The sequence below is a fragment of the Pleurodeles waltl genome, chromosome 3_1 (assembly GCF_031143425.1).
Source record: "Pleurodeles waltl isolate 20211129_DDA chromosome 3_1, aPleWal1.hap1.20221129, whole genome shotgun sequence".
Taxonomy (NCBI): Eukaryota; Metazoa; Chordata; class Amphibia; order Caudata; family Salamandridae; genus Pleurodeles; species Pleurodeles waltl.
Window position 1 is genome coordinate 1846785607 of NC_090440.1, and position 24609 is coordinate 1846810215.

The 24609-nt window shown below is 46.9% G+C and overlaps 1 protein-coding gene across 8 annotated transcripts in view; it reads right to left on the bottom strand.

Annotated features, from left to right (window-relative positions):
- Positions 1-24609, bottom strand: part of GULP1 (GULP PTB domain containing engulfment adaptor 1) — a 1895686-nt gene that overhangs the window by 633018 nt on the left and 1238059 nt on the right. The window contains exon 1 of one of the 8 annotated variants that reach the window (XM_069225938.1): positions 5174-5220. The exons of the other annotated variants lie outside the window; for them this stretch is intronic. The gene's annotated coding sequence lies outside the window, so the exon portion shown is untranslated. Of the gene's footprint in view, positions 1-5173; positions 5221-24609 lie in introns of those variants that run through there. 8 annotated transcript variants of the gene reach the window in all.

The window sequence follows — 24609 nt, forward strand, 5'->3', positions numbered from 1 at the left end:
ATGATGCCCTACTTAGACTTCTATTGCCTTAATACTGATATTTTTGTCTTACTGTACTCTTAAGCAACCAATTAATTAGGGTGAGGTTTTTAGCATCAGAAAGTGTTAAGATTTTCTTATGTGAGCAGTACACGTTATTAAATCAGGCTCCAAGTTTAGGTTGGATTTCCTCTACGTTCAGATAACTATTCTGACACCTAATGAGGAGTGTAGGAGAAATAGCTATCCTCCTTTCTTGGGTAACTGTTTGGCAATATTGCCAGTTGTCCAACAATCTCTAAACAATTAAATTAATTGTGGACAAAATGAGACATTGATATTTCATTGTACATAGCATCCAATCATACATGCACATGCATGGAGGTCTACTAACTTTATTGTTAGAAATGGGCTTCCTTTTTCCCTGAAATGGTTTGGGGCTCTTTTCTCTTGTCAAAGGTTTGAGGCCCTCATGGATTCCCACTTTTAACCTTTTTCTGGGGGCCTGAAAAACCATCTTGTGGTCATCCCGGGTTCTTTCTTTGACATTCAGTCCCAGAGGCCAGATTCTCACCGAAGCCTTTTGGAATTAGTGGGCTTTAAATCAATCATGTGACGGCCCAACTCTGTAAAAATAATGAGTCAGAATTTGTCCCCACATAGATAAATATACTGCATATCATAGTGAGTTACTTTGCTACACTTCACTCACTTTGCCATAGATTTACTTGAAAAATCACAAAAAACACCCAAAAGTGCTGTTACTTCTTTTGAGCATCCCTAAACGCCAAGCAATATCTCTCAGGAGTGGGTTGGTACTGAACCAGCTCTGCTCTCTCCAGGATCAATAGAGTGTTCCTCCTGTCAATTACCATGTGCTTACCCAGGTTACGCTTCCCCAACGTTTTTATATACTTTTTGCATATGCAAGTCAACTTTATAAGGAGCAACCCTCCTAACTATATCCTCCTCAACACATAGATAGGCACAACATCTTTTGGAGTATTGATTTTGTGAAGACCCATTCTGGGTACCTCAATGTTGCTGACATCTTCCTCCCTGGATGCTGATGTCCTCTTGGACCTTAAGTTCCTTTTACACCTTTCATGAGCCATCAGGGCTTTTCGCTCCTCTAGGGCCGCCAGCTTTTTCTCATCCATTGCAACGGCTGCTGCTAACCCTTTCTCCTCAGCATCCAAGGTTACAGTTGACATCTCTGCATAGCTGCCCGACTCATTCCTCCAGAGGAATGGCTGTCTTCCTTTCCTCAAAAAACAAAAGTTGATGGGAGAAATACTTTCAATAAGTCATACTCTGGCAATCACTCCAACCCATAATTTTTTGCCTACCATGTCATCTCAACTTGGACTCAGCCATATGCAAAACAGGCTTGACTCTACTTCAGTTGGGACAGTGCAGTCTGAATTGGCAGGCAAGGTCCTCCATGGACCGGAACACAAGCAACCTGAATCCACTTTGGTCACAATTGGGGTTCTTCAGTGAGGTGTAACTTTGTCCCAGTGGCACAGTACACATGCCTGGGCAAAACTTTGGTCAGATAGAGCATTTCAGCAAGCACACAAAAGGTGACGGGAGGAATGCTGGAAATTAGCCTAATCACTAGCAATCACTTGGAGTAGCATTCCTCTTGACAGCTGCTGCCTTATTCTCAAGGACACATGTTGTTTGATTCTTCTCATTAGCTAGGAAAGCCTCTGCCTTTTTCTCCACTGCTGCAAAGGGAATATTTTTCTCCTCAGGGGTAAGGGTATCCAGTTTCAATTGTAAGGCCGTTTGAGACTTCCTGTCCTCAAGCACCAATGGTACAATGATGAGAGACACACTGTACCCAGCTGTGGAGAACATAGGTGATGCAGCTCCTTAGGGGAAATTCCCCACTTATACTGGGTTCTCCTCAGCTTCATCTTCATTGAGATGATTGGTGGTTAACTCCTCCCAGGCCCTGAGAGCATTTTCATAGTCTTTCTTCTTGGCTCTTTGTCCCAGCTTCAGCTTTCATTCCTTGCAAAAGGCCTTGATCTACAGCAATGTAAGGCTAGCCTGGGGTAGACAAATCCCCCCTCCATGTTCCCACAAAAAAAAAAAGGTGCAAAAAAGTAATTGAAAAATTCCGAAAATCAATAATAAGACTTGATCAAAAATGAATCGAAGATACTTTTCATGAATTAAAAATTCCAAAACAATTTTGTCTCTAAATCTGGTTGGAGATTTTTAATTCCTAAACTTTAAAAGTTACTGTCAACTGCTGGAAAAAAGTCCTAACACAACATTTGAACCCAATGTCACTAAGAGAGTTATTATTTTGGCACAAGGAGCAGTCAATCCACAGATAACTGTGTGCTTAGTTCAAACAGTGCCAATAATTTTAAAGAAGACAGCACAAAATATTACATTTCTGAAACCAATTTAGCAAAAACAGAAAACATTTATTACTAAATACTTATTAACGTTACTTTAACCTTTGCTTTTTTCAGAGGATTTCTAAGCTTTTTTTTTTAAACAAAAACGTATCTTTTTCTCACACCTACCTATATCGTTACTTTAACATGTTTATTTCAATGAATTTCGAAGGCTTTTTTTTATCTTAAAGTAATGTTATTACCATATGTAAAGCCATCTCCATGCAGCACACAGCTGAGATCCTACACAGGCAGCCAACCTCACCCTGTGCATAGCCTTTGCCTGTGCACAGCATGGGGTTGGCCACAGGGCCTGGTGTGCAGAGAGGCCCTATAACCAACCCACCGGGAGGTAGCCAACTTCCCAATGCAGGCAAGTAAACTCATGTTACACATAGCCTTTGTTCGTTTGTGGCATAGGGTTAGCCACATGGCCTGTGTTGCGGTCATGTGAACCCCCTCCCTAATTTTCAAAAGGCTCTGCGGACCTCATCACCCAGGGTCATATTTATTTTAAAGGGGAGAGGAGGCCTTGGTGTCCCTTCCCTGAGCTTCATTACCCCCTGTGGGTCCCATCCCCATGGGCCTCGTGCATTGTAAAGAGCAGGACAGTTGCATGGCCCCCTTCCCGAGCCTCATTAGGCCCTGGGATCCCATCCTCCAGGCCCTTATATATTTTAAAGGGGAAGGGGAAGGGGGGCACATGGCCATTTTCAGCCTGTGGGGATGGGGCCCAATCAATTTAATAAGTGGAGAGGTGCATGTGGCCCCCCTCCCTGAGCTGTTTTTGTCCACTGGGGCACAAGATGACAAGTCTACTCCCAGCTGGCAAGAGCTGGGAACAGACTTTGGGCCTGATTATGAGTTCGGCGGACGGTTTACACCGTCCAACAAACTTCCAACAGGGAGGTTGCTGCTGCCAAACTGGCTACCTCCCCACTGGACCTATTAATAGGTTCCACCCACTGGCCTAGTGAGAAAGAGCCTACAACATTGTCTCTGGCTTGTAATCAAGCCGGCGGCAATGCTGTAGGCTGCAGAGTGCAACAGTATCTGTACAATGTTCACTGCACTACAAAGCAGACAGTGAACACTGCAATGGTGCCGGCCATGGGGGGCCCTGCACCCATTCTCTGCCAGCCTTTTCATGGTGGTGCTACTGCTGGAGGAAAACATGGCTGGCTGCCCTGGAGGATTAGGACCACCACCAACCACCAGACTGCCGAGATCCCTGATCCTGGCAGAGCTGGCAGTCCCCTCACGGCCCAACCGCCAGCGTTGAAATGTAGAGCTCGGACCACCATCCATGAGTCTAGTGACCGCCAGACTCGTAATGAGGGAGATTTATGATGGGAGCAAACACAAGTTTCCTGCCTACATTGGTGCAGGCAGGGAAACTGCTGTGTCCCGAGAATGGACATAGAAAGTGAGCCTACCCCAGAGTATGAGGTCCGTGGGGGCAACAAAGATTCAGGGAGGGGGTTATCACATGGCATCCCCTCCGTTTTATAATTTAAAAAAAACGACAGCCCTGCGGGATCAAGTTCCCTGGGTCATTTAAAGGCTCTGGAATGGGAGTGGCCCCACATTCCTTAAAACATTCTTTAAGCCCTGGGTGTTGGGGCCTCTGGGTCAAATCTGGCTCAGGGATAATGAACAAATCACCTGGGGATCGTGTCCCCAGGCTGAAATCAGCTCAGGGGGGGCAAATGCCTCCGTCCCTTTAATTAAACAATGTGGCCTCAGGCCTCCACTTTGTTCTTTTGCTGCGATCCTGCGGTAGTCCCACAGGATAATGTTAAAAACTCAAAATTTGCTCTTTATTTTGACCTGGGAGGGTCCTTCAGGGTTCATGGGGCCCAAAGGTGCAAGGTATCCCTTCTCTGCCCCCTTATACAATTTGTTTGTTACAGGTCAGGACAAGGGACTAATTCCTTGAGTCCTTTAATGGATGTCAACAGTATTTTTTCTCACGTTGCTGGCAGCCAATCAGAGCACCTTCTCCTACAAGACTCATACCCCTACTGGAGTGAGATGGTTCCAGAGAAAAAAGGCTCCTTTGGCCAAACACCCCATTTTTAGGTAGAGCATAAGCGTTCAACCTCGTTTATACTTTTAGTATACTTCTTATGGCTTGAAGCAATTTCATTTGTTGGTAGCAGTGTCCTTTAAAAATTCTTGCTCGCTAGTGGTCAGTTATGCCTTATTCTCCCTCATTTCTCTGCTTCAGATCAGTGACCAACTACTGTAGTATTCCACTTTCGTTTCTTTATCTGTTGCTGTGACATACTATTTTTGTTATTTCTTAGGTGCTCCCTTTTCCGTTTGGTGTTTTAGGATGGTAGCTGCCTGCCTTTTATTGCAGCTTTCTGTTCCTCCCATCTCCTCCCATGTTGGTGACATTTGTTTTGGTTTTATTCCAATGTTGTCCTTGTTTACCTCAGGCACCTAAAATAAGCTTATTTACAAAAGAAACACCCGGTTGTTTAGCTTAGTGCTCATCAAAGCCACACTATGCCCTTTCTGGTAGAATGTAGCTAAACCTAGAAACAATGATGTGAAACTTGCTTAGCTTTGCATAGCATCTGGAGTCTCTCTCCAGGGCCCCTCCCTACCATCACTCACAACATCGCACACAGGGCATTGCTTATCTCCTTTATTGGAGCCATACATCTTCTCAGGCTGCTCTGCTTGTTTAAATGCAAGGCAAGGATACTTGCAAGCATTTTCATTCTGTTAAAATATAAATAAAATACTTTTCCAGCATTCTTTACCGCTTTCTGTTCAGACGTTTACACAACTGGAGGTAGTACAGTCATCTTCTCATCTCTCCTCAAGGGCTTGTGATTTCTGATGTCAGTAGCCGCCAGTGACCACCAAAGCAAGGCAGGAAAAGATTAAATTACAAGACAAGGTTTACCAATTTATGTGGCAAGAAAAGTCTAGTTCTGAATTTACAGTGCCAATAGCTCTAACTCAAGAAAATGCAAGACCTATTGCATTGCAAATGCTTATTTAAAATTGGGTTCAAGGGACTCTCATGAGAGTCCCTTGAACCCAACCATACAGGTATACAACTATTTTTTAACCTTTATTCAAAAACTACTGAATGGATTTACAGCAAATCACAAAAAGCACAATTTGCGAACCAAAATCTAGCTTCTGGCCAAATTTGGTGTAATTCCGTTCAGCAGTTTTTGCAGCAGCGCTTCTTAAAAACGTCTATTGGAAATGCATTTGGATTTTGTATTTTGGGATCCTCCTTGTTTCTCGGCCTCCGCTTTACAGATCACCCCAAATCTTTCCATGCACAAACTAGTCAAAAAGTAGCAGCTTTTTCAAATGTTTTGTGGAGATCTGTGAAACAGGGCCAACGTTATCACCAACACAAAAACACATTTCCTATGGAAACACTGACCTAACTATGCCTTTATATATCTCACATATATACATACCTCTGTCACTTCTTAACACTGTAAATAACAGATGCTGCTGTGTAACAATTTAATTGTTGACAATTTATCACATCAGAAAAATGAAAAGCTAGTTTAGCCTCTTTGAGATGGTCATGTTTAACTTGCAGATGACACCAATTGTTTATAACAAGCGGGTATGACACTGAGCCACTTTGCCAGCTCGAGAGTTTCATGGTATTTTTTTAGGGGATAATGATTGGAAGTTGTTATACTAAACACTCACAGTGACATTGCTTTATAAATCTACTGTAACATAAGGCCGGGTTCAGCCCACTGCACTCTAACTTCAAGTAAAAGTACTGTGACTTTTATGATATTACGTTTTAAGCAGTCTACAATTCTGGGTGCCAGCTTCGTACTTAATCAATGATTACTGTTAGTTCAACTTCACCTTCTGGGATACAGCTGTGATGTCAAAAAGGAAAATTACTATTTTATTGGTTCTTGTTCATCCATTTCTTGATTTACCTGGATGTTCCATGTAAATTTCTTTCAATCTTATTTCCTGTAATCAGAAGTTTCTTTTATGTAGCGCTCTTACTATTACTCACTGTAACGGTGATACTATCACTCCATTAAATTATATTGAATTTATCGACCTCGGAAGGGTGGAATTCAGAGGTCAGATTTTATACCTATTTACCTTCCGATCACTGCTTCTTTCATTGCTCACCATTAAACTTGCTGTCATCTTAGCATCTTACTCTGCTAACAACGCATGTTTAAATATGAACATATCCTTTCAAAAATCACTCTTTTCGGTGGGGGCGTGGTCTGGCCGTCGAAGAAAATGGGCGCCTGAGAAAAGATCTCCGCGTGCCGGGCAGGCCAAGCTGGCAAACAGAGGGTCTCCCCCTGCGTTCCTGACCCCCGGTGTGGCCTCCTGGCTGGTGGAGAGAGGGGGCCTCCGGAGGGGTGAAGTTGCGGGACCCGAGCGACGGCAGCTACGTCCGGAGACGCGGGGGTGAGTGCGGCCTCCGGATTTCCGCGGAGCCGCAGACTAAGGTGCGGCGCCGCACGGGCCCGGGGTGCGTCGCGAGGGAGGCGCCCGGATTGGCCCTCTACTGCCTTGGCTCCCCGGGTGCTGGAGCGCCGCACTGCCCCCTCGTGCAGGGAGGGGAGAGGGGACCCCGAGGAAGATGGACCACCGCGGAACCTGGGCCTGAAGACGACCAGTACAGGCAAAGAAGCACCATCCCACGAGGACTAAATAGTACCTGATGGGGACCGCACGGTGAGACGGTGAGATCCCCCAAGCAGCATTATCCAACTAAAAGACCCCCCCAGCAGCAAACAAAGGACACACCCCCCCCCCTTGTTTATGATCAAGCGCGTGAAGAATAAGACTCTCCACGACACCCAGAAGGAGAGCGGGGGAGAAGGGGGAAGGAAGAAAAGGGGGAGAATGGGGAAGGAAGAAAAGGGGGAGACAGCGAAAAGATATCAAAGAGCAACAGAGGGAGAAAGAGAGGAACAAAGATTTCACACATAAGGAACGATAAAGAAGCAAAGAGGGGAGAGGAAAGCCGGAATAGGAAGAAGAGAGGAGAGCAGAACAAAACAAGAGGGGAATAGGACCTCGAACAACACGTGCCGCACTACACAACCTGACCCTCCAGCCAATTGCCCTCATCTAAAATAAAACATAGACAAGATGCCCCTCCCCCAGTTGCACGCTGCAACACACTCAAATTCGTTGATCCCCCTTCAGCCCTATATCAATGAACCACTGTCAGATACTGAGCGTATTCTAGATTGTCCTCTATAGATCACGCTCTAAAGCTTCGCAGGTCACAGCAGGACACCAAACCGAGTAGGTACCTTATCTACAGATCCTATACCCCAAGGTCTGACCCATCCTCGGAAGTCGAAGAAACTGTCCGTAGGTCTGAACAGACTCATACAAGTTCTCGAGTGCTAGCTCTTAAAATAATATCTTCTATCTGACTTCCACTCCTTGAGAACAATGCCCAACGACAAGACCACAAGTAAACATTCTTGCCAACTGGTATTCTCGGAAGCCATTGCTCAACCCAAAGCTATGACGGCACAAACCGCGCCACAGGGACATACATCTCCCCGGTAGATCAACCCACACTAGATGCCACAGATCGTATACTGCAAGAGATTGCCTCAGTTGGACGGCGCTTGGAGGTAATGGACCTAAAAATAACAGACCTAACTTTGGCCTCCTCCTCAATCCGCGCTGATATAGCAGGCTTCAGAGAAACAGTAACTAACCTAGATCAGCGCCTGTCAGCAGTAGAAGACCATATAGCGGCAACCCCTGATCAGGAAGAGGAACTAAAGTCGCTCAGAGCTAAACTCACTGAACTGGAGGACCAAAGTCGTAGAGACAATGTACGCTTTTTCGGTATACCGGAACAAAAAGAAGGATCCGATATCAAAACCTTTCTTAGCTCACTGCTGACCAACCACTTCGGCATAGAGTTTTCACCACCTCCAGAATTTCAGAGGGTGCACAGAATTGGTCCCCCACACAAAGCGTTTACAAATAAACCGCGCACTATCATCGCATGTTTCCTGCGCCATGAACAAGCCCGCCAGGTCATCTCCACAGCTAAAGCACGACAACCGATATCACTGGATGGACACGAAATCAGAGTGGCGGCAGACTTCTCGAGGTTAACGAATGACAGAAGAAGGGCATTTCTTGCCCTAGGTCCGCAACTAAGATCTCTAGACATCAAGTATGGTCTTTTTGAACCGGCACGTATGTGGATCACACACCACAGCACATCCAGAGACTTCACTGACCCCGAGGACCTCAGCGCCTATCTGCATAGTGTGACTTCGCAATCTATGGACACCGCCCGGGCCATCTGGACTCTCCAGCGCCACATACAGAAACTGCTATTAGCTTGCCAACTCCATGGCCCCAGACTCAATGCCCCCCTCGCAAAAAAAGGCAGAGGATATGATCGGCCCCCAAAGACACAGGAAGCCCGGGAGCACATCCTGCAAGCAGTGATTGATCACACTCAAGATGCGGGCAGAGACGAATCCCGCTCCCCCTTGAAACCATCATCAGAAGACCAGCATGCTGAACACTAAGCTCACAGTAGGACAGATGACCCGGAGATCCGGACCTGCTTCTAGGCCATCTACCCTCTACCTTGGGACAGCTAAGTGACATGCTCATCCACCTTATCTGCTGTTCACCCAGGGGGGAGGGGGCCTACTAAAAACACATTTATCAAATGCTGATTGCCGCAGTGTAACACATAGGGCAAGCTGTATCCATTAACTGCTGACCTTGCTGCGGCGGGGGGGCCGACCCGGGTTCCGATGTGGGGTTGGTGGGGGGTGTGGGAGGGGGGGCTCGGGGAGGGGATATCACATAGGAACCAGGACAAGGAACAGATAGGATTAGACTTGTGGGACACCACACAGCATCAGCCCCAATCTCACTAGTGGGGGAGCGCTTAACACAGTCATACTCAAGTCACCCGTACGCCCCCCCCCCCCATAGGGCAGACATACACAAACGTGAAGATACATGCCGTGCCGTCTCGAACACTATACATTTACTGGATAGACGGCTCATAGGGGAGGTCAACCTGATGACCCGCTGGCGAGGCCTTCCCCCCCCCTAATGCCCCCCCCCACCCCTGCCCCCCTGCCGCCCCAGGAGGGGGTGGGCGGACCACTCAATACCCTAGGCCCAAACGGCAGCAGCGTAACAATACTGATAACATCCTTTGAGAAAGCCCCAACGCCCCTACCCACTAGGAAAACCTACAGATGATATTAACAGACGATAACACGCCCCTACTCTTACTGAAGACAAACCACAAAAGGTACACCTGCGGAACAGCGCAGCTAACTCCTAGGCATATAATAACCGCACTGAAGGGAGTAATGAGACTAACCCAACTCAGGGTCACGGTGGCTCCGAGACTGCCACAAGGGACATGCTCCCGGGCGATCACTCAAAACGCAGCGCCGTAGATCATCATAAGATATTACGGATTTTCACATTCTAAGATGTCTTAACAGATGATAAGCATAGAACGTGTTGTGGGAGGTTCCGTGGTGCGTAGCCCGGGGCCCGTACCTCTTCCCCTCCCCCTCCCTCCTCGTCCTTGGACCCTAACATTTGCTCCGGGCCTACGCCCAGCCCCCCGGCATCTCATGCATCCATTTATGCGCCCACGCGACTGGGGCCCACCCTCTCCCTGGGGGGTCCCATGATATCAGGAACAAAGCATATATTCCCTCATTATGCCCCATTGATATAATACACTACCGGCGCGCGGGCCTTAAAGGTTAGACCTGCAGATTAGAAGGATTTAGGCAGTAGTGAGTGTTTTCCTACTCTGACCAATTTCCACTCTCTATTCCTTTTTTTATTTTTTATTTTTTTATTTATTTATTCTTGTATTCTTTTATTATTATCATCATTTACTTTTTCGTTTTAGTGAGGTTCCTAGACCCACTCCTCTCTCCACTTCTATACTCACCCATACCCACGCAGGAATCGCTGTCTGTTTCTCTCTGCACACTCCACGCTATCTCTCTCCATCCTCCCCCCCTTTTTTTTTTTTCCTCCTCTTCTATATTCTTCGTATTGTGACCACGGGGAACTCTCTCAATCTCCCAAGGCCTAACTGAACAAGAAACCTATATTCCTCGCCTCTCAGGCCGGTCAGTACTTACTTCCTGGCCCTATCACACGGACCATAACATATTCAATACACCATAAACCATGACACATCCGGCACCCTCAGGATCGACAACTCCGCTCACGGCCCTGTCCTGGAATGTACACGGCATGACCCACTATATTAAGCAACAGAAGATACTGTCCTATCTCCGCTCCAAACATGCCGACATTGCTCTACTACAGGAAACACACCTCTCCTCAATGGAATCAGAGAAACTACGTAGAGACTGGGTGGGAAAAGTAATATACAGCGGAACACCACCTATGTTGGCAGGTACACAGGGAACGGGAAGGAAATGTGGAGTGGCAATTCTCCTGCGTCGCTCCCTGCAATTCCGACTAGTTAAAACATGGCATGACCCAGAGGGACGCTACGTACTAGTTAAGCTAGTGGTAGGATCCTCCACAATATGCATAGGCTCCATATACGCCCCCACCGGCTCGAAGCGCTCCTTTTTCCTCTCTCTTAATCGTCTTCTAACACAGAGAGGTGCCTCACAATATATTCTTGGGGGGGACTGGAACATAGTCCAAGATGCCATTCTAGACCAATCAAATGGTCTTGACACGGGTAACAATGCAGATAGAGCCGTATTAAAAGACATCCTCTCAGATCATGGCCTAATAGATTGTTGGCGCCTCTCCCAACCTTCCAATAGGGAATATACCTTTGTCTCTTCGGTCCACGGGACCCAATCACGGCTAGACTATTTCTTACTTAATCATAGAATGCTACAAGCGGTTAAGTCAATGGAAATACTGGTAGCCGCACTCAGACCACTCTCCGGTATTATTAACCCTGGAACTCGGAGTGATTACACCCAGCCGTAAACCCTGGCGCCTCCCTAACACTAGATACCGATCCCCGACTGGGAAAGAACAACTCAAGACTCATATGGCCACATACATGAAGGACAATAGAGGCTCAGTAACCTCACCACAACTTCTCTGGGCTGCGGCAAAAGCAACTATTAGAGGGCAACTAATGAAAGATGCAGCTATCTCCAATGCCCATAGACGGGCCCAACAACGCACGTTAGAAAACACAATAACGCAGGCCATGAGGAAATACACACAGCAACCCACCCACCCCAACCGCCGCTCCCTAGAACAGGCTAAAATGGAGCTTAACACCCTCTACACTTCACAGGCAGAATATGCCCTACAAAGGCTGAAGGGACGACACTATGAGCACGGAGAGAAGGCGGGCCGCTTATTGGCTGCCCAACTACGCCAACGGGAATCAGCACTTGCTATACCGGCACTGCGCACCAGGATAACTTACTCATCACACACCCCCAGGCGATTGCAGAAGAATTCGGCCGGTACTACCAAACTCTGTATTCCTTAGAAACATCGGAGGACACTGCCCGCTTAGACGCATTCCCGCAGAGGACGCACATCCCCCATCTTACAGATGAAGGCAGGGCTCTTTTAGAAGGGGACATTAGTAAGGAAGAGATACAACAAGCAATACCTAATCTATCATATCACAAAGCACCGGGGGAAGATGGGTTCACATCTGAATTCTATAAATGGACGGGAACCGACACAGTAGATGTCTTATACGAGGCGTTCCAAGGGGCCGAAAGGGAAGGCTCCATACATCCTATGTCTAATAAAGCCACTATCACAGTTTTGCCGAAACCCGGAAAAGACCCACTTCTCAGCGGAAGCTATCGTCCTATCTCCTTATTGAACAGGAGATATTAAAATATTAGCGGGAATACTGGCCACTCGCCTTAAAAAAGTTATTCCCTCGCTAATCCATCACTTCCAAGTAGGCTTTGTGCCAGGCCGCTCCTCCAGGAACCACCTCCGCACACTCTTCCATGCCATTTGGACTGCACGCGATACACGAGAGGAAGCCTTAGCCCTCTCGTTGGATGCCGAGCAAGCATTTCGACCGAATAGAATGGTGGTACCTCTTTGAAATCTTGAAACGATTCGGGTTAGAAGGTTTCATTAAAAAGGTGCGCCTCCTATATGGCTCCCCGACAGCACAGGTAAACTGTGGGAGGTTCCTGTCGGACACTTTTGCGATCCGGACAGGGACACGTCAAGGATGCCCACTATCCCCCCTCCTATTTCTACTCGCGGTGGAGCCTCTGGCGGCAGCTATCCGTAGTTCCAACCTCATATCAGGAATCTCACTACCAGGCGGAAACTCTGACATATATTTATACGCAGACGACATCTTACTTACCCTTACTGACTTACCCAACTCCATCACTTCCCTGAGGGAGATTCTAATGGAATTCAAATGCATATCAGGATATCGAATCAATTGGGACAAGTGCGAAGCTCTACCACTTTCCCCAGTCACAGTGAGTTCCTCCATACTAGGTTTACCAATCAAATGGAAACACTCCCGACTAAGATATCTAGGAATTGACGTAAATACAGGGTTGGTCAATGTAGTGACAGGCTATATAGATCCACTGATCAATGCCATGAAACGGGACTACAGTAGGTGTCCTAGGTATGCTCCCCTTACAGATCCCCTTACCTGTATTAAGAGAGATAGACCGCTGTATCCGCACCTTTGCTTGGGGGATCCATGTGCCCACGACTACCCAGAACCACCTTGATAACCCGACGGGAATGCGGTGGACTAAGCCTTCCCTCGATCAAACACTATTCTTACGCGTTACATCTTTCACAAATGGCCCTCCTACTCTCAACTGTAATAAATCCGCCGTTATGGGTGGACGTAGAACGAGCTCTTACAGGGGCCCCCTACGGCCTTCAGCTATTATACGATACGAGCCAAAAATGCCCCCGACCCACCAATCCTATGATAGGAGCCATGAAGAAAACCTGGCAGCAGGTACACCGGCTCCTTAAAATAGACCTGCACCTACATGACAGAGCTCTGTTATGGGGCAACAAAGGGTTCCAAGTTGGAGGGAAAACAATTATCTGGAAGGACTGGGGTCAACGAGGCGTCATGCGAGTGGACCAACTTATATCAGGGGAAACCTGGAAAACATTTAGGGACCTACAGGTGGAATTCAACCTCCCGGAATGCCACTCATGGGGCTACCTCCAACTCAGACATTGTCTTAAACTGAGACTAGGTGTCCTCCCCCAACAGCTCCCTCGCTCTCCTATATTACATTACCTAGAGACATGTGGGCAGATGAAAGGCGCGATATCGGGACTTCAGGCATTGCTGAATCGTCACCTCTTCTCACTCCCACTCCTGACTTCCCTCAAAAATAAATGGCAGATGCACCTACAAACTGAATATGACTTGGAGGACTGGACAGACTTGATCGAAGCTAGAGACCACGGAGTACGCAAGGCTCGCCTGAAATTCTGCCTTTTTAAGACACTAGATGATTGGTATTGGACCCCACAGAAATTACATACAGCAAGACTTCTCCCCCATGCAAACTGCTGGAGGTGCCCACACACGCACTGTGACTTACTCCATATCCTACACGATTGCGCAGCCGTACAACCTTTTTGGAGATCAGTGGGAAACACCCTCCGAGAAACTCTACCCCTCCCACCACTTCTCACCCCATCTCTCCTATTGCTACACGACATGGGAGAACTCCATAAGATCACACGAACTCAAAGTAGACTCCTCCACACTGCGCTAGCAACTGCCAAATTATGCATCCTTAGACACTGGCGTGCATCGACCGTCCTCTCCCATGATGAATGGTTGACAGCAATGTACCAAGCAGCCACACACGAACGACTTATCTACAGTTTACAGGACAGAACGAAGGTGTTTCTCCAGACCTGGTCACCCTTCATCTCCGGACACTAGGACCGGATCACCCCTAAAGAACTCCACAAAATACCACGTTGTGGGAACACACCATTCCTGATGCCATGCCCATGCAGGTACATTCGCCCATACCTAACACACCATCCCTCCCCTCCTGGACTCAGATGACCCCCCCCGGTAGAAAGGTAGAAAGTTACCGCATAACCTACGGTAAAGCCACTGCTCACTATCCACTATGCATTGACCTTCTTGGCATAACCTATACCAATATTCACATCCCAATCCTTAGAAATATATTATTGATGTTCATGTCACCGTGCCATTCTCCGACTCAACCCTCAACCCCCCCCGCACCCCATAACATCTTGTAACATTTTGTAACCTGGCCCTATTCTCTTCATATGGAAGCAGCCACTATAATGATTTGCCTTTTGAATTCACACAACCCCCTCCCCTAGGTCACTATCGCTATCACTGTCACTGCTAATATCACTACTAATATTAACATCATTATTACTGCAGTGATTATTATTGTTACTATTGTTGTCACTTTCTTATTCTTCCTTAGACACCATGGACACTAATAGAATTCATTTATATGTTCTCTCTCCCCCGATCCCTTCCATACCTTCTCTCTCTATTCTACATTTTCTATATTCTTTGATCCCTACTCAGACGCCTTCCCCCCTCACCCGCCACCGCCCCTTCCTTCTCCCATTTCCACGACCCACACTAATCACTGCTTTTCCTTATATCCCTCAATACACCCCTAATGGTCCCCCATTACCCTTGACCATATCCCATCCTTATCACAAAACATTATGACTCATACTCTTTAAATGACTAGCAGCATATCTCTGGGAGGCTCAAGGAGATGGCAAATGGGACACCTGATTAGTATTGAACTCGACTGTTATTACAGTAGAATTGTATAACAAGGACATCATGGAGCGAATGGATCCTTGTTCTTTTGTTTTCTTCCTCTTTTTTTTCATAAGTTGGTTATACTGAATCGTTTAACGTACCTCTGATGGTATTTGCATTATTATAAGAAAATGCCACAACTAGGGCAAATGGGATAGCAATAGACAAGAGAGATATAAAACAATAATTGTACATGCATAATGCTTAAAGGAAACAGACATGTGTATTGATAATGATTCACAGAATGTAAAATTGTACTTGTTGCCTTCACTAAGAGAAAATATGATTAGAAACAGAAATGGCTTAGATTAATAGACTGTTCACTATATACTGTGTAATATGATGCAATTAACAATAAAAAAATACAACACAAAAAAAAAAATCACTCTTTTCATTTGCATTAAAGTCAATGTCATTTATTCTTCAGACATGTTCCTAAAAGCAAGACATCCATATGTTAAGCACTTTGCTTCCCATGCTAACACCTCTTACCTCCTATGCCAAAGGCCCTCTTCAGAACTGTCTAACCTCGTCCACTGGGACAGCTCACATACCGGTGCAGAGCAGACAGAAGCGTATTGGGAGCAAAAGACCTTTTGTGTGTGTCCACACTCCTAAAACAACTACATAATTTGGAAGCCTTTGTTTGTATTAATTCTCATGCAGCTAGCAAATGCCATATTTCATTTACTTGCAAGCGCGCATAGGCACTGCTATTCGGAGACGCGAGGATGGAATGGATGAGCCAATAAAAACAAATCGAAACACATTCTTGATAGATAGCAGAAGATTACCGATTTCCACATTTCACCATTTCTAAGTTACTTATAACTATGTGGCGGCAATCTATTAGTTAGATATACTAACTGAAATGCTGACATGCTATAAGAGTGGAGGGTCCCAGGGGAAGTTAGTCGCAGACTAGTCTTTCCTTGAGCAGTTTTGTGAGAGTAGGTGGGTTAATAGGATTGGCCATGGGAGTGGGAGGGAGGTCACACGGGTGAAGTGGGGGGTTAAAGGAGCGGGGAGAGGAGATGACATCCTCTACCAGCTCATGAGGAGAATAGTTTTCAGAGATTATGAATGGAGCACTGCAAGAGATTGACCAGCAGTGACGGGGCGAGGCCACAAGTATAGCAGAGCGCATGGCACCACGGCCTGATCTGGACACTAATTGGGCCGCGCTGATTACCTGGGGTTTGGCCGTGCACGTGGACCTTTTGCAGCCCGGAGTGTTTCAGGTAGCCTGGGTTGGCACGGAGATATGGACACAGGCCACCGCGCGGGGCATAGCAGCTGCCGTTGCGGCATGCAGCTGGCCCAAAGCAAAAAGCACCCAGAAGAGTAAGGTAAGGAAGGGAAGGAGTGTTTCTCCTGGGGTGGGGGTCCCAAAACTCGTGGGGAGGCGCAAGAGCCTCCAGATGGCCCCAGCAACTGAAGAAGCTAGGGCCAGCAATGAGAGTACCAGGGTCTCTGGTTTAGGGGGGTCATAAGGATTTGGCAAAGGAGGGCCACTGGAGGTCTGGGAGGACCTCAGGGTTACCAACAGGCATGGGGTAGGAGGGGAGGGCCTCTTGGATCTGAGTATGGCCAAGATGGGCAGTAGCTAGCTGAGGGTGGGGCACAGGCTCAGGGAACCATGGGTTAAAGGAAACAGACAAGTGAAGGTGGTTTCAGGCAGGGGAACAAGGCAGTGTCACATACTGAATGTCAGCGGAGCATGGGCTCCAGAGAGGGTGCGGTTGTGCCCAGTGGAGGCAGGGGTGGCGAGGTGATTGGGGTCCAGCATAGTTAGGGAAGGGTTGGTCTGGTGAGTGGACAGTGTAACAGGCAGGTGGTGGATTTGGAGGCCAGGATCAGGGAACAACGCCAGTCAGTAGAGGAGACAGAGGATTTATGGAACAGTTTGCCCAAGGCTAGGGAACAAAGGCCAGAGGAGGTGCATCAGTTTAAGGAAGTGAAGGAGACCCCAGTCAAGGGTGGGATCCAGAAAGGATTAGAAGGTCATGGCCCGAGATGGCATTGGCTGTGGCTGCCAACGGAGATGGATGAGGCAGACCAGGCAGGGATGATGGAGCAGGCGGTGTATCCAGTCGTGCGAACCAGGCTGCAGTAGCCAGGCAGGCAGTGGCTAAAGACCATCAGGTGAAGCTGGCATTCAGTTGGTGACATCAGCTGAACACATGATGATCCCAGGACATTGGTCTGAAGAAATAGAGGGGTTTATTGCAGCCCTACCTCCAGCGTGGGACTTTGTGTGTCATGTGCCATCTAAGGAGCGGGCGGTCCGATAAAGGTCTATGTGACCTTCTGCGGCAGCGACGAAGGACAGAGTGACAAGTGACACGTTTGAATGTGAGGATATGCTGGAGATGGATTATGATGCTGAGAGTGAGGAATGGGAGACGGGAGAAGTGTGCAAGGGGTTGGTTGCAAATTGATGGCAGGGATGCACAGGAGACAGGTGTTGGTGTCTTGCAGGAGTCAAGTGCAGACCTTGGAGGTACGCAAGGGTGACGGAGCCACCGGCCTGGTTAACAGGCGCCAGAAGAAGCACGTGGGCATGCCAACAGATAAGAAGGATGGGTGGGTGGTGTGGGATGCATCAGGGGGGTGGTAAAATTGGAAAGGACAGCGAGCTGAGGCAGAAGGAAAGACAGATAGGGACAATGAAGGTGTCCAGGAGGAGGTGACCAAGAGAGGAGCAGTAGAAAGTGAGGCCAAAGATGAGTCCGGACACAAGAACCGTTTATCGTACATGGAGCTGGCCATGCAGTTAGGGTCCCATATTTCAGACAAGACAAAGGGCAGGATTTGGAAGAATAAATATGTGGATGTATTAAGCTTCTTCATAGAGATATTCAGGTGAAAGAAGGGTTGAAGGAGGAAGAATGGGCGTCGGCCAGAGTTCCTATTACTATGGAGAACTGGACGTCTGCGTTTTTAATGTTATGCTAGCTTTTACTGTGATAAATACCCCAACAGGGCAATTGCCTTCTTTAAGTACATGGATACTATTCGGAAGGTCCAAATGCACTTCAAGGGGTTTGCCTGGCTTAGCTAAGATGAGGAATTCAGGACGCGGATCAGTGTAAAGCCTGACAAGCCACAGAAGAATGTGGACTTAGAGCTTTGAATGCAGTGGATGTCATCCACCCAATCTACTGCCTCAACAAATACGGCAAGTGGTTTGCGGATTACATACAAGTCCTTCCTGCTGCATCTCACCCAGCAGGGGATAGGTAGTGCAACCAATAATATGGTCAGGAATGAGTCCGCAGGGGAAACATCAGGGCTTTTTGGAATTTTAACAAAGGTTTCTGCAACAGGAATCCGTGTGGGTTCAAACATGAGTTCTCAAAGTTTGGGGGCAGACATCCTATCATGCAGTGTTTTACACTGACGAGCCTGGCAGAACAATGGAGGGCAGGGAGGGAAAGAGGATGCCAATTAAGTTGGATGCTATACTGCCATTACTGGCTCAATATACTGATGCAGAGGTGGCTTTGAGACTACAATGGGGTTTCGGGAAAGTTTTTGAGTGAGGTACCAGGGACCTAGAAGTCGTGGGTGGGCTGACAATTTGCGGTCAGCCACGAAACTTCAAGGAGTGGTAAAGGCAAAATTGAGTAAGAAAGGAGGATTGCAGGCCCTTTTTTGTACTGGCCACTGTGATCTAATGATATCTCCACTGGGGGTAGTGCCTAAGCAACAGGAAGGGGTGTACAGGTTGATACATCACATGTGATGGCCAGAGGGTGCATTGGCCAATGATTCCTTAGCTGCAGAGGATACTAGAGTTGTAAATGTCTCTGTTGATGATGCTGTGAGTTTGGTCAGGCAGTTTTGGGCAGGGGGTGCACCTAGTGAAATGCAATACCAATTCTGCTTTCTGCTTACTACCGCTACACCCTGGGGATTTGTCATTGTTGGAGATGCAGTTTGATAGGTCCATCTATGTGGACAGAGTGCTGCCCATGGGTTGTGCTCTTTCCTGCACACTTTTTGAGGCTTTCAGCTCCTTTTTGCAATGAGCTTTTGTGAAGGGGAGTCGGCACAAGGAGGTCACACATTACCTGAATGATTTTTTGTTTGTTGGTAAGGCTGGTTCTGGTGATTGTGGCAGGGAATCGGATCAGTGTAAGGGTATGGTGGATACCTTCGAGTTGCCCCTGGTTCCCAAGATGGAAGGCCCCAGTACATAACTGGAATTTTTAGGAATTGAACTGGACACTGTAAGTATGATTGCAAGGCTGCCTAGGCAGGAAGTGGAGGAGTTCCAACCTTTCCTGGAAGAGGTGATGGATGAAAGATGCTTGGGGCTTCGGAAGGCACAGAAATTGTTGGGCTTCCTTAATTTTGCTTGCTGGGTGGAACGGGGTTCGGACATTTTGTAGGCGGTTGGGCTTGTCTATGTCTGGGGCAAAGCTCCCACATCACAGGATCAGACTTTCCATGGCAGTGAGGGCTGATTTAGGGGTCTGGCACTCCTTTCTTGAAGATTTTAATGGAATAACCATGAGGTTTCAGGAAAAGAATATGGTGTGGCAAGTGCCGATTTTCTTGGACATGGTAAGGGAATATGGCTACGGCCAGTTTTGGGATGGTAGGTGGTGTGCGACGCGCTGGCAGCAGCAATGACTGCAACAAGGGCGCATCATTGCATTTTTTTAGTTTTTTACCCTCTTGGTGGCATTGGCAGTGTGGGGTGAAGACGTGCAAAAGAGGCTAGTGATGTTTCATGATGATAGAATGACAGTGGTGGAGCTTGTGAGCAAGGGATTGGAGGGTTCTAAGCTGTTGAGATGATTCATGTTGTTGTGCTTGCAAAAGAATATTGTCTTCAATGTGACACATGTGCCTGGAGTGAACAATGTTATTACTGACTCGTTCTCTCGTTCACAATGGCACCATTTTCACAGTATGGCTCTTGAAGCGGAGGAAGTCAAGATGGAGGTATCTATGGAAATCTGGGAGTGGAGGGCTTGAGAGTTCTTAGACTGGTGGAGAGGTCTTTAGCTGAATCTACCAGGAAGATTTATCAGCTAGCCTGGATGGATTTTCAGAAGTTCCAGGAGAGAGAGCAGGGAGGACATTGAGGAGAGAGCATACTGATCAGAGATGCTTTATGCTTTGAAGTTCATGGATAAGGGTTTATCTCCCACAACCAAACCGTGGGCAAACTGCCCAGGTTGCCTTTTTATGAGAAGCTGCTGTGGGGCTTTGACCCGACATGGGAAGAGATGCTAAGCAGGGTCCTGAAAGGATGACGAAGGGAGAGACCGAGAGCCAGGAGAGCTCTGAAGGAAGCCATTACTGATGGGTGACATTTTGGGTTGGCTGGGGAAGTGTAGTTAGTTTTTTGGAGCATTCAGAGTGTCGAAGGTCTTATGGTTGGGATGTGATTGGTGCACTCACCAGGATGAGTTGCGGCTGAAATCAAGTTGAGTGGGGATATGGTTGAGGAAGTCTAAGATGGACCAGGCAGTGCGAGGGAAGTGGATTTGGTTGATTGAAGGGGGGGGTGTGATGGCGTGCCCTGTGATAGAATGGAGTGCTTTTATGGCGTGGCCCGGGTGCAGGCAAGCAGGAGTATTTTGCCATCAGTATGGCAGCATGGTCATGACTTTTCAGCTTTTGGCAGTACTGCGCAGGGAAGTGGTGGCAGCAGGCTGAGATTGTGCTTTATTCGGGACCCATTCTTTTCAGATTGGGGCAGCGAAATTGGCGGCGCGGTTGGGGTGGGGATCAAACACGATACGTCAGATTGGATGACAATAATCTAAGTGCAGTGAGTGATATGTGTGGAAATTACAGAGGTCATGTTTTTTTTGGGTGGGGGGAGTGGATGCGGGGTTTAAGATTGGTGGCTAATCTATTTATTTTTTCCTAGGAGCCAGGAGCAGCCCATCGAGCCAAAAAGTGGTGACTTGGATAGTGGGGAACTCTTTCGTCCATTGAGTGGCGAAATATGCATAAAAACAGATTTATGGATGCAATTTGGGACTGCCAAGCAAAAGGCACAAGGTGTTCTGGTGGGGGAAAGGTGGTATGAGATGGGGTGGTTCACTGCCTTTCTTAGCATCTATGGTGCTCAGACATGGTTGTCTGGATATGTTGGTGGTTCAATTGGGGGAAAATTATTTGGTGCAACTGTCTGGACTGACACTACTGCAACACATGCAGCGGGACTTGGAGCTACTGAAATGTAAACTGTCTGGGACATGTTTGGTATGGACGGAATTTGTTCCATGCAGAAAGTGGAGGGGAGTGGGCAAACATGCCGCCATCGACAAGGCTCAGAAATTTAACAGAGCAATGAGGGTTTTTTTGTGCGGGACATGACATCAAGGTTGTGGCTCATGAGGGTATGCGTGAGGAAGACGGGGGCTTTTTCAGGATGACGGAGTCCACCTTTCTGATTTGGGACACACTTATTGTCTGGTGGAACTAAGACAATAGTCACAATAAGACAATAGAAGATTCTGGAATGAGTGGGTGTGGTGTGGGAAGAGCAGATGGGACTGAATGTGTTGCAGTAGTGACTTCATACAAGGGTGGGGCAGAAAAACTTCTTCAAGGAGTTTTTCTGGGTGGGGATACATGGGGGGTGGAGAGTCATATCCGGGCAGATCCACCCCTTGGGAGGAGGAATATGGAGATAAGGTGAAAGGAGATCTGGGGCTAGGGTAACTGGAACAGGTGAATGAAGTGGTAGTTGGAGGATGTTTTGGAAAGGAAGAGATGAGGATAACGGTGATGGAAGGAAGTGGCTGGGGTGAAGGGTGGAAAGAATGCATGAGGCATTATTGGGGAGAGAATGATGATGGGGCAATGGAGAAATACAGTTGATATGTTAAGGAGTTCAATATGTTGTGCTGTCACAAGTTATGATGTTTGTTGCAATCCTGTCCTAATAAATGGCCTTTTGCACAGTAGTGGAGTCATGGTGATTGTCCCAGGAAGTGCTGTCGGGAGCAGTGCTGTTTTCCACTCAGTGAAGAGGGGGAATGGGAGCTGAAGACCAACAAAAGCAGATGTTCACAGCATGATGCACACACTGTAAAAAGATGAAGATAGGAAAAACTAAAGAGCACGGCCAAGTGGTAACAAAGCCAGTTAAATAAATATCATGTAAAACATTTAGGAAGTGAAAAAAAAAACAGTTTTCCAGTGCATGCGTTAGATGGATTTACAATGGTGTTAGGTGAGCACTTTATGTTTGTAATAACAGAAGAATGAAGAGAATCATTGTGATGTTCGTCATGCAAGGGGGAGGGGAGTAGTGCAGAGATGCTGCGGGGACCAACGTGAGCTACGAGAGGAGGAGTCAAATGGAAAAGAATCTGCCAGGACTGCTGTAGTATTAGAGAATACCTAGAGCAACCAAGAATGAAAGAGATAAAAGGGCCCTGAAAACAGAAAATGTAAGGTAGATGTGCATCAGCAAAATGTTGTCACTCAAAGGGAAGGGAGACGATGGCAGAAGTGTGGTGTCCCAATGCCCTATGCTGTATGCTTTGGTGGGTGAGAGCTAAATGTGAATAACACAATAACAGACCAATGGATGATGAGGGCTGGTTCAAAGACCCTCTATGTATGTATATAAGTAGGCACATTCACGTTTTTTTTTTTTTTTTTTAATTAAACAATAGTCTGGCGCAACAGCTAAAGCTGTCTCAGAGGCCATACCTAACAAGCATTTGAAATGCAATAGGTCTCGCATTTGTGAGAGTTAGAACTATTGGTGTTGTCAATGACAATGCCTTTTACGTATGTGTTTTGATTTGGAGAGTAGTGGATGTATGCCAGCTGCTCCAGCAACCCTCCCAGGCCTGTCCCTGCAACAGAGAGGACACAACAAGGCTGCCATCTTGGGAGTGTTTTTCCCTCATTCCTACAGGCTGTCTGTGATATTATGCACAGGAGTCCAGAGGGTGATGGGAAGTGCTCTGTGCCCGTGGCAGTGACTGTGGGGGGTATTCAAGTTGGGGCCTCTTTAAATAGGAAGCAGTTTTAGACAGCACTTTTGAAAGTGGCATCTGCAAGGTCGTAGTAGCTGTGAGGGACTGTCAAAGCGATGACACCAGTGAATCTGAGAAGAGGAAGTGATGTAGTTTACTCCACTTTTGTGTCCTATGATACGCTGCTCCTCGAACTGTGGCACCCTTGTGTTAGCTTCTTTGTGCCACAGGGTTTGGAAAATGGTTGCCTCCACTAACTCAACTCTATTTGAAGAGGCCCAGTTTACATCCAAAAGCTAGATGTTTATTGCTATCAAGCCTGAGGCTGTGAAGTGCTTGGGTCTGGAGTTACAACTCCTTTTCCACCATTTAGGAGATAACACCTTTCTCGATTTTCTTGCCTAGAACTAACATATGTGTTTGGATGGTCACCCTCCAGAGGTTATCAAGAGCAAGTGCTAGTGCCTAGTGTTAAGCTCTACTCAAGTCATTTGATTAATGCACCCACTGCAGAGGTCTTGACAGAACGAGAATATAACAGATTATAATCCCGACATAGCTTTTTCACCTCTTCATCTCTGCAAGATCGATGCAAATGAATTATTGCAACTTTGTTAAGAATGGCACCTGCTTTAAAGCGCTATGAAATGGCTGAACCTGTAACAGCAAGTGCTATATAGAAAAATCTATTTATTCCCAGGCAGTCCTAACACACATCAGGCAGATAACCCTAGGGAAAAGGATGTGGTATAAGGGCCAGAGCTGCCGACCTCTGAGCTGGGGAACACAGTTTAAGGCTCGGAGTCAGCTCAACATCCTGCCATTCTGGGCGTATCACTTAATCTCCCCTTGCTATTAAAAATGAAGGTGTTCTTCTGTAATGTAACATGTTCATGTAGAGTACTGTAATACCTTTGTATTGAGTTCACGTTAACTGAACTCTAATTGAAGATGCACAATTTACATCCAAAGGCTAGATGTTTTTTGCTATCAAGCTTGAGGGCATGAGTGCTTAGGTCTGTAGTCACCACTTCTTTTCCAACATTTTGAAGACAAGACCATTTCCCATCTTCTTGACTAGAATTAATGTATGCGCTTGGTCGGTGACCCTCCAGGGTTAATCAAGAGCACATGCTATCACCTAACGTTAAGCTCTACTCAAGTCAGTTGGGTAATACACCCACTGCAGAGGTCTTGACAGAATTATAATGTCATAGATTAAAATCCTGACATTGTTTTTTCATGTTTTCAGCTCTGCAAGGTAGATGCAACTGAATTATAGTGATTATGTTTTGCTCTGCAGTGCTATGAAATGGCAGACCCTGTGTTACCAAGCGCTATATAAAAAAAACTATTTATTACCAGACTGCCCCAACACGCACCAGACAAAGAACTCTAGGCGAGAGGATGTTGT